General features: G+C 29.4%; 1 pseudogene; it reads left to right on the top strand.

The window, feature by feature from the left end:
• The first annotated feature begins 1,936 nt into the window (after positions 1 to 1,936).
• LOC145031100 (ethylene-responsive transcription factor RAP2-4 pseudogene) lies at positions 1,937 to 3,770 on the top strand (annotated as a pseudogene).
• The last annotated feature ends 6,610 nt before the right edge of the window (positions 3,771 to 10,380 follow it).

The following is a 10,380-nucleotide window of genomic DNA, read 5'->3' as shown; positions in this document are numbered from 1 at the left end:
TTGACATCACAAAGAAAATACATTGTCCTTTTATGTATTTTGCTTTCATATGGTAATTGAGATAACCAAGAAAAAAAATCTAAATAATCGAAAAAATATAAAATAATCATTACAAAAAATAGTTTAGTTGCTAACTCAATAAGATGGATTGTCTCAAAATTTACATTCTATAAATTACATTACAAAACAAATAAGCACACTTTCTTCAATACTCACTATATATAATTACTACATGGATGTATGCACTGATATAACTTTTATTGTGGTTTCTCAAATTAGTTATTTATAACTACTTATTTTATTATTTGATTTGATACTAATCCAAGAAATCTGTTACAAATGACATTGCAACATTTGGACAATTTGAAAATCTTAACATATACCAATAGGGGCAATATGTAGATGCATATTATTTATTGTCCTTTCATTTGTTTTGATAATTTGTTTGAAACTATATATATATATATATATATATATATATATATATATATATATATATATATATATATATATATATATATATATATATATATATATATATATATATATATATGGTTAAAGTGAATAGGTTGTTAATATCCAAAGAGACAACTATGCATCATATGTTGGCCATTATCCAATGCCTGCATATTTTGCAATAGCAGAAAATGAATCAATCGGTAAAGAACACTATAATTTTATGCATATATTTATTCTTCATATAATCACATATCAAGTACTCTCTATGGGTGTAAGTGTTATGTCCCTGTATCAATGTAAGTTACAAGTTTGTATTTCTGATGATTAATCGATAGAGCTTCGAAGCTTGTTCTTTCTATTTCAAATGCTCACAACAAGCGATTAGAAATAATTCGCTATAGTCGATAGTAGAATAACTATAAATTTTCAGAAGTATTTCCAGGAGCATGCTTGATTGCTTAAACATTTGTGAATTTTAATTGATTGATTTGTTTTTTCGGTGTTTGGTGTTTGGTTACTGTTAAATGTTTCTCCATTTTTTTCGGTTGTATAATGGATGACTAAATGGGTTCAGATATTAGAATTTTATATTCCAATTCTCTTCTCAGTCTTGATTTAAATATTCTTATAAAAAACTAGATGATTACAAACAATTTTGTCATTTATAGTAAAATGAAATCGTTAAGATTTGTTTTGTTTCAAAATTTGCACAGATTTTGAATTTGAAGAGCAACATGCTTGACTTTGAATTTTCAGAATTTGATCTTTGGTGTCTTTTTTAGGATCAAAAGCAAGACCATACATAGATTGTCGTTAGACGTAAACATATCTTAACATTCCTTTGTCTATAATGTTTTAACCATTACAAGTATTCCGTAAATGACACGGATGACCTTATTATATATTAAAACTAATAACTATATGAATTATTCGACTATATGGTAGAAATGAGTTTTTACACCCGGCGATGAACAGAAATATAGGCTTCATGTGATTGGCTGACGTGGGTATTGCGTGGCAAAGAATATCTTCCGCAGTAAACGAAGGGACCACGCGTAGAGCACGTGGTATGTCTGACTAGGGTAACAGCTGCATGCATTCACCTACAAAGCAATAAAGCAATAAGTTATTTTTTCTTTTTTAAAGATTGTTGGTTACAATTTATTTTGGTATTCAGTATTATTTAATTGACAATATTCATTTCGTTTCTGAATAGCTTTCAGAAATTAATTAATGTGGTTCTTTTTGTTATTTTTAGAAACTTCGAGAAAGCAAGAAACCATTGTCACACACGTGTCACCTTTTTACTGGCTGCTATCCTCACACATCATTCGAGTAGCCGTAGTTACAGATAATTCTTAAATTATAATTAAAATAACTTAACCGTGGTTAGTAAAATAGGTTGAACCCGTGTTAATCCAACCCCAAGTGGGCTCCACATATCCATACCCCTATAATAGAGAGCCACCCACTTCTGAACCAATTCACATTCAAACAAACAGGTTAGATCCACAGTTCTTTTCTCACACACTAAAACACACACTTAAAAGATTTCTTGAAATTTTTTCTTCTGAATTTCTTTAAGTTCTTTCTTGTTTCCCCCCTCTGAATTCCCCGCTTCTGTGTTTCCCTTTCTGTAAATCATCTGTTTAAGAAAAAAATTGAAATTAATTTGACTTTTCTCTGGGTTTTTCATGGATTTATCAAGAACAAAAAAGCAAACTTGATTTGGGATTTTTTTTTTCAACAAGGTGTTTTCAGAATAGAGATCCATCTCTTTTAATTTGGGTTCTATTTCAATCGACTTTATTTTCATGTATGTGTAAATTTTTTTAAATTTCATTATTTTCGTCAAAAATCACACCTTTTCAGGCTTATTTTCGTCCTTTTAAGGTTGATTTCTTCAGAAAAGAAGGTTTGCTTATTTGAAAACCTTAATTATTCTGGGTTTTTATTATTTTGTTATTTCTCCGAAAATTTAAAAAAAAAAGAAGATTAATGACGTCAGCAACAATGGAGTTCTGGAACACTACCGGAGGTTTCCAGCAGTCGTCGGCAGGCGGTGAGCTCATGGAAGCACTTGAACCTTTTTACAAAAGTGCTTCGGTGGATTACCAAAATACCCTCTCTTTCTCTTCATTCCATCCTTCTCCTTCTACATCTCATTCATGCCCCTCTTCGTCTTTTTTACCTTCTTCGTATTTTTCACCTTCTCCTTCCTCTACGACCCAACAACAATTCGGATCGTACCCGGATTGTTACTTACATGGGTTTTCTACCCCAGACCCGTTTTATTATGAACAACCCGGATCATCAGTAGGGTTAAACCAATTTACCCCAATACAGATCCACCAGATTCAAGCCCAGATCCACTTCCCCAAGAATGGAACCCAATTCAGTCCGAAACCCGTACCTATGAAGCAATCTGGGTCACCTCCAAAACCCACGAAGCTTTACAGGGGTGTAAGGCAACGTCACTGGGGAAAATGGGTCGCCGAGATACGATTGCCCAAGAACCGCACCCGGCTTTGGTTAGGTACCTTTGATTCAGCAGAGGAAGCCGCGCTGGCCTACGATAACGCCGCATACAAGCTGCGTGGTGAAAACGCGCGGCTCAATTTTCCTCATCTCCGTCACAACTGGTCTCATACCGGTGGCGACTACAAGCCACTCCACTCTTCCGTTGACGCCAAGTTACAGGAAATTTGTCAGATCTTGGCAGAGGGGAAGAGCATCGATGGTTGTAAGAAGTCACGACAGTCTTCGGGAAAGTCGAAGAAGGCGGCAGAGCAGGCGGAAGTGGTGAAGGTTGCAGGTTCCGAGAGTGACGGAGAAGGAGCGTCCGGTTGCGGGGATTCTTCGCCGTCGTCGGGACTTACCTTTGCTGATTTCTCAGTGGAAGAAAGCGCGTGGTGTGATTCTGAAAATTTCTTGCTGGAAAAGTTCCCGTCGTACGAGATCGATTGGGATTCTATTTGATGTTATCGTTTATTTCTTCGTTTGCTACATATGGTACAACTAGTAGTAGCTTTAGTAGGGTATATTTGTAATTTACTGGGGAAGTTTAGTTACTGCAATCGAGTTTTTTGGTAATTGCAGGGCTTGACGCTTCCTCGTCAGTGGATAGTTTCGTAAATTTGAAGGTCTTTGTAGTTTGTTTTTTTTCTTAATGTTAGTGGGCTAGGGTAGAAATGTAACTTGGCTGGTGGTTTTTTTCTTGGCCAAATTCCATGTATTTTGCCTTTATATTGTATTCTTCCGTGTTTTAGTGGTACGATTATAATTTAATATTTAGACAAAATTGCAAAATAGTCTATAGAATTTTTTTATTTTATGTGGATAAATGTTTGAAAAGTTCTAGATTTTGTGGTTTTTAATAGGGAAAACACAGTAAAAGTCTTATTATTTTACCCTAACTTACGAAAAAGTCTTAAACTAAAATTGATTTATAAAAAAGTTCCAAAAATCGGTAAAAATGATGATTTAGTTCTATTTTTTTGGTTTATCGGTTTCATTTTACCTGAAAACATTAAAATCTTATTATTTTACTATAATTTTCATTAAATTCATATTATTTTACCATAATTTGGAATTTATTCATAAATTATGGTAAAATAATAAGATTTTATTAAAATCGGTTATATAATGAAAATCGGAAAATAGGGCCAAAGGTTATATGATGAAAACGGAAAAATATAGTCAAATCGTCATTTTTACCGGCAATTATGACTTTTTCATAAATAAATTTTAGTTTGAGATTTTTTCATAAATTATGGTAAAATATTGAAATTTTTCCGGAGATTTTTTTAGTAAGTTTTGGTCTTTTTTTTTCATTAACTTTAATAATTTATTCTTAACTTTATTAAAATGAAAATACTCTAATGAATCATTTTTACATACATTCTTTTTTATTTTATTAAAATATTATATATTAATAAATACTATTTTTAATATATAATACTATATATTAATAAATATTATTTTATTAGATTATTAATTTATCTTACTTAGATTTTTTTAAAGAAATTCTTTTTTATAGAATAATTATATACAAACACATATAGTTTTTAATATATAATATTTATATCATAATAAATATTATATTATGAGATTATTATATTTACAAAATATTATATATATATATATATATATATATATATATATATATATATATATATATATATATATATATATATATATATATATATATATATATATATATATATATATGGAAAAGTGAATATGTGGCTGTCATGTATCTAATATTAGGTATAGAACCATCATAATTGACTTCATTTTGTTTAAAAAACACAATTTTTGTTCATTGGTATGTTCTTTCTATTGATACTTGCATTGTTCTTTTTGATGTTTTATGGGAAGAAGTTTATTGGGTTTTAATGAATAATTTCAATCTTTCACTCTAGTTTTCTATATTAAATTTGAATATGAAGATTTATAGATAACTGATAATGTATTATTGTACATGGTTTGTGGTGCAAAATTAAATATTTAAAACTCCATAATAATATGTACAAAGTCTATCAACTAGTCTTATAGAGGATACAAGAAGGATGGTAAAAAGATTTGTTTGCGTATTGTTAAAACTATGTATTTTTTTTTATTGTTCTATACCTAATATTAGGTACATAATAACCACATATTTCCTTAGCGCATATATATATATATATATATATATATATATATATATATATATATATATATATATATATATATATATATATATATATATATATATATATAGTTTGGTTTCTGTGACTACTCATTTTAAAATAAGTACTCATGACTGAGTACACTTTAAAAAGATTGAAAAAAAATATCTAACAAAAATACAAATCATAAAATCGAGTATAGATCTATGTTCGGGAGAAAAAAAATGGAAAATTTGTTTTACATCATTAAAATTGATCCATGATTAAAGTTAAATTTTTTATTTTGCATTATAATTCAATTTTAATGATCCAAAAAAAAAATTTTACAAATTTTTTCTCCCGGATATAGATCTATGCTCCATTTTATGATTTGATTTTTTTTCAATTTTTTTAAGGTGTCCTCACTTTAAAATAAATCCTCACCCGATCTTATATATATATATATATATATATATATATATATATATATTGAAACCGTAAATCTAATCTACTCTTAAACTACTTAAATTCAGTTATATCAATGACGAGACTTGAACCCTCAACCTCAAAGAAGGAGGGCAACATCGGATATCACTAGGCTAGAAACTCTTTGGTAATAAATATTATTTTTAATATATAATATTTATATCATAATAAATATTATATTATTGGATTATTAATTTATTTTAGTTATTTTTTGTAATTTTTTTGATTTATTAATTTGTTGAATTATTACTTTTAATTTATAATTATTTTTCATATAATAAATATTATTTTATTGGATTATTATTTTATTTTTAATGTATACTATAAATTCTTTTAAATTTTATTAGTTTCACCATAAAATCGTCAAAATAGGCAAAAATGTCGCTTCTCATCATAAAGGTGTTTGGCAATGACCGGGTGATGGTGGTGATGTTTTCCATATGGTTTCTTATTATAAGCTACCTGCAATGAATGTATTTGACAGTGATCCTGACGTTTTCGATGATAAGAGACGACAATTTTACGTATTCCACGACTTTGTGGTGGAATCGATAAAATTAACAAGAACTAATATTATACATTAAAAATAAATTAATAATCCAATAAAATAATATTTAGTATATGAAGAAAATAATAAATTACAAGTAATAATCCAATAAAAAATAATTTTAAAACATGGAATTAAAAAATTAAATAAAAGAAATTAATAATCCAATAATATAATATTTATTATGATATAAACAGTATATAGTAAAAACCATATGTATTTATATATAATAATTCAATAAAAAAGAATTACTCCAACAAAAAAAATTATAAAAATTAACTAAAATAAATTAATAATCCAATAAAACAATATTTATTAATATATAATATTATATATAAAAAATAATATATTAATCTATAATCTTTCAATAAAATAAAATAAATGAATGTAAAAATCTCCTTATAGTATGGTAAAAGACAAAACTATGAATATGGTCCATAAGGGTAAAATTGTCATTTTAAAGAATTTAACAGCCAACTAGTTAAACTTAATGGAAGATGAACTAATTCCACAACAAAACTTGTTGAAAAGGACGGAATCTGCAAATTTCAAATATTTGAACCTTAACCACATAACATAAGAAGCCACAAGGACCATTTCTGCAATTTTTCTAAAATTTATGTATATCTTTTACTCTTACATGCTTATACTATTCATTAGGTAAGAGACCTACGGTTTATATTAAAATAAATAAATACATAAATATGGAAGGAAGAATATATTCGTTACCACTTACTATTAAATTCATTACATTTAATACATTTTATATATATATATATATATATATATATATATATATATATATATATATATATATATATATATATATATATAGAAATATTATGTTTTTTTAATTTTAAAGGGATAATGATTTAAAAATGTAATATATTTTTTTATTTGTATATATTTAATCATCGAGTTTTTTTGTCCACATTTGACCATTTAACTTGTTTTTTTTTCCACATTGAGTCTTTATAACCGGCTACTGTTGGTTAAGCCAAAAAAATGACTTAATAATGTAAAATATTTTTCAGTTTGTACACATTTATTTAGTCATTATGACCGAGTTCTTCAGATTTTGCTCACGACATCTTAAATGAGACAATCATTAATGATGTTTTCTCATACGTGGCTTGTCATTCATTTATATCAATAACATAATTTACGGCTATGGAGATAGATGAAACTGTTTGCCAGCGGTCTGTCGAGGTAAGGTCAAACATTGAGTCATAAGGATTATTGAGGTAGTACTCAAGATTACTAAGTTGATACAACACCATAATGGTTCGGAGTGGACATGGGAGCCCACGAAGGAGACGATGAAACATTACCCGGAGTTATTTACACTAGTGAACTTTAAGGATGAAGTTTGATTCAAGTGGGAGGGGGGTTGTAACCCCCATACCCTCATGCATAATTCTTTAATGTTTAAATTGTCATTTGTTGCATTTTTATTTCCTACACTGAGCGCAAGATAGTCCCTTATACTGAGCGTAGGCGGAAGAACTCATATAGGGGTTTAAATGACCTACGCTGAGTGTATGTTGAGTTACGTAGAGTGTAGGTGTGCTGCACCAAAACCCTAATTCTTAGGGTTGTGAGCCCTAATTAAAGGCTCTAACTCTTTGAGGGTCTCTCCATGCTCAACCTCCACCCTCTTAATTAGCCATATCAAATCCTTAGCCACCTTGTGAGAGTTTTGAGACCTTAGAGTGTTTTTATGTGCATCTTTCAAGGAATAGTTCATTGGGGCAGCACTTGAGAGCTCCAAGTTTTGTAGATCCAGATTTTGCATCTTAGAATCCACCTCCAGAAGGTATAAAGTTTCCATAATGATGATTATTCATGTTAGATCTAGTTTGGTCATGATTTTTGTGCTTTTGTCCCCATAACCTTTGTCCTTGTAAGTATGAGGTACTCAATATTACTTGAGTGTCATTTCCAGATGTTTTTGGGCTTGTAAAGCCATAAAAATGAGAGGTTCCTGAGCAAAAGGTGGTATTTTGGACTTAGGGTTTGGATTTGTGCTCTATTTGGCCGTGTAAAGAGATAAATCCATAGAATTTACACATTAAGACATGCATTAGATTCAGATATGAGAGTTGAGAGGTTGGTCGTGATGTATTAAGAGCTTAATAGTAAGTTGGTACATGAGTAGAGCTAAGCTGAGCGTAGTTTTCTCTACCCTTAATATAACATGATTTTGTTAGATTAGGTGTCTAAGCCAATAACTAAATTAGTATAGTCTTGAATTATTAGCAAATTCCTTTTGGTTACCTTCAAACTTAGTAATTGGAGAGAGAGAGAGAGAGAGAGAGAGAGAGAGAGAGAGACTGATTTATTGATTAATTAACTGATTAATAAATAACAACAAATGAATTTATTTAAAAAAATATATTAATTAGAAAGAGTAATATTTAATTAAGAATTAATCAGAAAATTATTAGAATTAATTTGATTAATTAAAGTGCAAGGGTTAGAGTGAAATTGTTCAATAGTTGAACAAGAGTGAGTTCAGAATCTTCCTTGGAAGGAGTTGGATGAATTATAGGTTATTCCAGGGCATCTGTAATATTCCTTACATATAAATAGGATGCTGGATAATTAACAATTTGAATAAATATTATTTTATTCATTTTAGGGTTATCTAGGGTTTCCATGATGCACTATAAAAGGATCCATTGGGCTAGGAATTCCGGTCACTTCCTTTTGACAGAGCCATAGCCGAAATTTCATACCCCCTCTCCTCTCTCTTCAAGTCTCCTAGTTTCTAGGGTTGTATGTGAACCATCAAAGGCATGATATTTGTGGTGCTAGCTTCCAAGTGACTACAAGAGCGATTAGATCTGATTTGTTTACTATAACAAATCAAAAGGTATGTAATCTTCCTTTATGAATTCTGATTTCATTAGGGTTTTGTAGCTTGATAGTTCATAGTATGTTGCCTTTATGCGAAAGACATAAATCCTTTTTAGGTTGCATGTGTCCTAATCATTTAATTGTTAAATGTTTTTTCGCTTAGTGCATTGTTTTTTAATACATTCGTCATGATTTTATGATGTTTTAGTAAATATGGTTGTGTTTATAAGATTAAACATAATTCTGATTCTTTGAAAAGATTCAATGAATAAAAGAATCTATTAGGCATAAAGATAAAAACTCCCCAATCTGAAAGAAAATGAGAGTGCTTTAGTATCACGTTTTGTGATCATCTTAATAGTTATGGAACTATATCATAATTAGTACAATTGTATGACTAAGAAGGTGAATCGGATATTGTTGGAATGGTTCAATCAAGAGATAAGTCATACTTCGTTTCCAATCGAGTTTTAGAGCCAAGCTCTAGTTACTGCAAATCGTATCTTGAAACTTCCTTCAAACTAAGAAGGTTCAAAAACACCTCGAAATATATGGAGTAAAATGCTTTCTTACTCTAGCACATTTAGAATTGGAGTTGTGTTGTTTTCATTAAAACAAAAGATAAACTGAGACCAATTCTATGAAGTGTTTTCTTGTTGGGAATCCGCACAAACTTTTGTATAATTGTTCTATCTCGTCAAGGAATGTTCCTTGAGAGAAAAACTCATATATCAAGAAGTTAGTAGGAGTTGTATTGATCTTGAGAGTTTCAAAAGTCAACTGACAATAAACCTTTTAGTTATCACTAACACGTGACCTGGGGTTGATAACCAGTCATGTTTGATTGAGACATTCTTATTTTTGTGCATCTTCCAGTTAAGTTGGCAATGCTTATGAATTCTATGTTTTTCATTTAACTACAAAAGCATAGCGTGTTAGTCAGTGAAAATACATTGATCAATATGGGTAAGCTGATAACGTCACGAAAGCACTGGTAATTCGTTGTGCTAACAGAGGGTAAGAAATTTAGAATAATCAAAGTTCGGTCCATGAAGGAAAGTTAAATTTGAATTTGATTTTTTCATAAACTTGTCTTATGATTGTAGGTTGGAAATGATAGGTTCATATGGTTGGGAATGTATACACCATAAAATCTAGGTGGCAAAGGTTTCACTTTAATTCATAAAAATGATTATGAGGAAATAGTTTTGCTAGTAGATTTTAAAAAATCTGATAAAGATCAGTATGACTATTGGTTGTGTTAATTTCATTCTCAAATTCGCAATATGATTATGACATCCTCTTCATATTTCAAATTGTGAGAAATGGAAATAAATTGTTTGAACTTTCAAAGACTTATATTTATAAGTTATGAAAGGG

Source organism: Lactuca saligna, chromosome 1, assembly GCF_052625555.1.
Source record: "Lactuca saligna cultivar CGN05327 chromosome 1, ASM5262555v1, whole genome shotgun sequence".
Lineage (NCBI taxonomy): Eukaryota > Viridiplantae > Streptophyta > Magnoliopsida > Asterales > Asteraceae > Lactuca > Lactuca saligna.
Note: the sequence above shows the minus strand (reverse complement) of the source record. Positions and strands in the feature narration are given on the sequence as shown.